Source organism: Capsicum annuum, chromosome 8, assembly GCF_002878395.1.
Source record: "Capsicum annuum cultivar UCD-10X-F1 chromosome 8, UCD10Xv1.1, whole genome shotgun sequence".
In the NCBI taxonomy this organism is placed as follows: domain Eukaryota; kingdom Viridiplantae; phylum Streptophyta; class Magnoliopsida; order Solanales; family Solanaceae; genus Capsicum; species Capsicum annuum.
In genome coordinates, this window is record NC_061118.1 from 49,363,931 (window position 1) to 49,369,151 (window position 5,221).

Sequence of the window (5,221 nt, forward strand, 5' to 3'; positions counted from 1 at the left end):
TATAATACCCAATATTCATATAAAAAAAAGCCACATATATATAGATAGCAAAATCTTCTTATAATATCCAACATGCATATAAAAGAACCCATATATATAGATAGAAAAGTCTAAACATCCTCAATACCAAACATAGCAACATCTAAACACATAAGTGTGTCCAAAACATCCTCAATACCTACATTCATCAAGTGTAATTTTTTATTGCACAATTTTAAACATTTCAACAAAATAGACCATCAAAAACCAACAAAATAGACCATAAAAAACCAATGCACTGATCGTCAAAAGTATCACAACTGATCAAGATCATTGCAATCATCATTTAAGTAATCAAGATCGTCTAAAGGTGTGAAAACTGATCGTAAAGAAACCAACTTCTGTACCTTTTCAATGACAATAGAAAAAAATTAATTTTTAAGTGTGGGAATCAATCGCTTCACAAACTCATCCAAATTCGAATCTGCAGCTGGTACCGATTCATGTGAAGCTGAAGATGAAGTCTTTCCATAGGAAATACACAGAGTTTGGTCGTAGTAGCCTTTGGCTTTAGATCCAAGACCAAATACTCTTCGCTTCTTTTCTTCTCCAGCAGCTTGGTAATATGATTTAATTTGATCAATAACAGATTCTGATAATGTTTTTTCTCATAATATTACTTCAAATCTTTCCTGTAATAGTGGAAGTCAAATTATAACGAATTGTACTTACTAATGATTAGATACCAAAAAGTACTTTAAACTAAAAAAATAAGAATTAACTAAACTACTACATTAAGATTTAATCTTACATGGATGATTCGAGAATGTTCATCAACGAAAGATTTTCCATCATGACCATGTGTGTGAACATGCAAATGTAACTCATTTGGTGTCGGATCTCGACCCATTTTAGCAGCCTGTAAAAAAAGTGTTTAGCATTGTACTAGAACAAAACTGCTGGAACATTTCATGTAATCCAGAAGTGTTTGTAAAGCCATAATTCAAGTGGAACGTAGTTGGTTTTTAGGTAAATATTATTAGTCGCATGGTCAGAACTATGTTATCCAATTTACATTGTTCTTACTAAGTAATGACTGGAAAGAGATTGTTGAATTTCATTACATCAAAATTATTGAGAACATATGCTAATAATGAACATTTGAAAATTTCCAGTCAAATTCCAGTGTGAAGGTTATATAAGATGAATACCAATCACATAAAACAGACAAGTAATTTCCAGAATCATAAGGTCTTGATTCTACCCAATACATCTCGAAGAACATGTAAATATACGAATCCTCAGTAATATGCCACCCTGCGACATATAAGCACAGTTTACATTTCCGTTTTTCAGGTTACAAGACAACAACGGAACACAACATACCAAATACAACAGAGGAGACAAAAACAGTGAGAAGTGATCAAAATTTGAGATAAACAGTAAACAGAAACGCAATAATAGCATAACGTTGAACTAAGTTTAGACTGTCTCACAACAAATTACAGTTTAATACTTGAAACATATACTTACAAGTCTCTTTCGGTACTCTCCAATTGAGATAGATCCTCCCATGTGAGTTCCAGTAGCGACTTCTTTGCCTCCACGACGTTCTGTGCATTTATTTTAGACTTTTCAACACACTTTGGATCTGCCCAAAGTCGCTGCCAACTTTCCCAGACATCTTCATGTATAAAATCTTGCCTAATCCATTTCTCTTTGATTTTAGCAATAAAATTTCTATACACAGTTGCTGCGTTACTCTGCCAGTGTTTCTTTACTGTAGCATCAGTATTGGAAGAATCCCAATAGAAGTGTTTCTAAAATAAATTTCCAAGATAACACATTAATATTGTATTTATAAAAATGAGTACACTTTACAAAATCAATTATGATGAAGATGTATACCTTGAGTTCCCCAAAATAGCTATGTTTTATGTCACATGAGACACCTTTCCAATTAACTCCATTGTGATCAAGTTCACTTTTGAAAGACTCGTGTATCCTATTAGAGCATGCTTTAGAAGGTTGCAATCTGTATCAATGTGAAGACATTATTTAGAGGTTACTATAAATAAAAACTAATATATAATAATAACAGACAAAAAATGGACTAACCCTGCAGAAGTTATAGTAACAAGGGTCCGCACATGGCTCCGACTGAAATTACTTTCTCCATTTGTGTTGTTACGAGATATATCCTCACCTACTTGGTTGGTTTGTGAAGACGTACCTACAGTTGTTGGGTTGGTCTTATTTGGAGTAGTAGGAGACGTACTACCATGATTAGAAGTTGGAGCACCTACGCCACCAGCTGTTTGTGGCACAACTGTAGGAGTGGGAATAGTAGGCATGTTTGTAGTACGAACAGGCATATTAGTCCTAGCTGCTGACTTGCTCGCACGCCCTATGCTTCCTCGACCTATACCTCTTCCTCGAGTCATATCTATTAAAAAAATTATATTAGTTAAAGTGGAAAGAAGATGCAAATTTTGCACAAAAAGTCACAACATCATATAATATTCTAATTTTGAAATCCTATCCAATAAAATACCTCAGAGCAACATACCTCAGTGTCATTCTAGAATCCCATGTAACATTGGAATACTCACAACAAGAACCAAGAACAGATCAAGAACCACCAACATAATAAGAACCACTAAAATACTCACAACAAGAACCACCAACAGATCAAAAATCACCAACAGAACCACCAAAATACAACAAAATACTCCCATTGTAATTCTTCTCATAAGAACTCCTCCCAAATGAAGAACCAACAACAGAACAAAAACCACCAACAGAATCACCAAAATACTCACAACAAGAACCACCAACAGATCATGAAATACCAACAGAACCACCAAAATGCTACAGAATACTCCCATTGTAATTTTGTCCACACGAACTCTCAAATGAAGAACCAACAATAGATTATCAACCAGAAAAAAATAAAATATATATATATATGTGTAGACAGAAAGCAGACCAGAAGTTGATTATGTTCAGCCATTTTCAAGGATGAAATTTATTGGGTAAGACGCTAACCTATTTGGTTCCTTAGAGTAGATGTACCTTCTCTTGTTCTGTTGATATGATTTAGAGTAGTCAGAGATGATTCAGGAGTTGTATGGTTTCTACCATTACTAGAAGTTTGAACCGTTGATCTAATTTGAGGAATCAATGGTTGAACTTGATTTGTATTATTTTGACCACGTATGACATCAGCTTGAGAAGTAACAATAGCAGGAGTGGGAACAGTAGGTATGTTTGTAGTAACATCATTATTACTCCTAACTGCAGACTTGCCTCCACGCCCTGTGCTTTTGCGACCTCGACCTCTAGCCATATCTATAAAAAACCTATATTAGTTAAAGTGGAAATAATATGCAAAATTAATAATACCAAGAGAAGCAAACAACAATATATAGATAAGGTGTTAGAAAATGTAAAAACACAGTTGCAGCCTAAAAAAATGAATGAGAAATGAAAGAGTCAAAAATTGAGAAGTAGAGCATAAAACCAGTTGAAGCAACAGGTTTTGTGTAAACAATAAGACAAAGAAAATAATACTAGTTCGACAAAATGGCTGCTCACAAAATAAAAACAACATACAATAGCATATTTTTTATCAAGCACTAATCGCTATCTGTGTCTTCTTCCAAATCTCCCTCTTTATCTTCCTCAATTTCCCCAGTTTCATACTCTTCTTCTGTAGTATCCTATTGGTTGTCATGATGTTCTTGTAATAAACCATCATCAGTGACTTCATCCATTTCAATTAAGCCACCATTTGCATCTTGTAAGTGTATGCTTTTATCTGTGGCAACATTCATGTCTATCTCGTAGACTTGAACTTCTTCAACTTGAAATGGAATATTTAGTTCTGCAACTATCTCAATTTCCTTATCGGGTAATTCAAAAACATTTTGAGGTTTGATCTTCAATACAGATACCCAATCATCCTTGTCCTTTTTCTTGCTAGGATAAGACACATAACACACTTGAGTTGCTTGCATTACCAGAATAAAAGGTTCATATTTTTTATATCGGCGACGATGGTTAATATCAACCAATTTATAATGATTATGATTTTTAATGCTAACATCCATAGTTGGGTCAAACCATTCACATTTGAATAGTACAGTTTGCTTTAAAGGTGTTTTGCGGTATTCCACTTCTATAATCTCTTTTATCTTCCCGTAGAAATCACCAAAAGTTAGATCTGAAATATAAACTCCACTATTCATTGTTGATCTTGCGCTACCATGAAAATCCGTATGAAACTTGTATCCATTAACAAAATACAACGAATGAGATGTAGCGCCTATCAATGGTCCACAAGCAAGACTACATAGGAATTCATTCTCAATATGATTGAGCCGGACCTATTTAGAAGATTATAAAATTTAGTTCAATTTCATAAGTTAATTTAAGTGTATAATTGTATAAAAGATCTTAAAGCCTTACATATTGCTTGAACCATATAGAGAAATTTGCTTCATGGCTCTCATTTATTTGATCTTGAGAGACATTTGGAAATTCTTCTTGCAAACGTTGCACAAACATACTTCATTTAAAGAAAAAAGATTTCAATTTCAAGTCATGATTTATGAATATGCTTATAAAATTAAGTTGATACAACTAACTTTGTTACCTCACATATGGCTCAACCTCTTCACAATTTAGCAAAATGTAAGTTTGGGCAGCGTTGATTTCCTGAAGAGTTAGATTCCTCTTTTTTTATTCTCCCCATAATCTCCGGGATGGGTGAATATTGATAAATTTCCTTCAACTTCTTCCACAATACCACCATCATCATTTCGATCCACATTATGATTGCGTGTCATGACATATGGTTCAAAATAATGAGAAAACAATAGTGTTGACTCTGTCATCAAGCAAGCTTCACATATAGAACCCTTAACACTTGCTTTATTCCCAATCATTCTTTTAAGACTTCCAAGATACCTAAATAGAAAAATGGATAAACCATCATATTTGAAAAGTAAATAACAACATTATTCTCACAAGTTAAACTTGAATTTTTGCATTACCTTTCAAAAGGATACATCCATCGATATTGTACAGGTCCAACAATCTTTGCTTCATATGAAAGGTGTACAGGCAGATGTTCCATTGAGTCAAAGAACCCAGGAGGGAAAATACATCCTAAGTTGCACAAGATTTGTGGAATATCTCCCTGTAATTTCTCCATTTCATCCACTCGAAGAGTAGTCGA

General features: G+C 33.8%; 1 pseudogene; it reads right to left on the reverse strand.

Annotated features, from left to right (window-relative positions):
* Positions 1 to 410: 410 nt before the first annotated feature.
* Positions 411 to 3,328, reverse strand: LOC107879163 (annotated as a pseudogene).
* Positions 3,329 to 5,221: the final 1,893 nt, after the last annotated feature.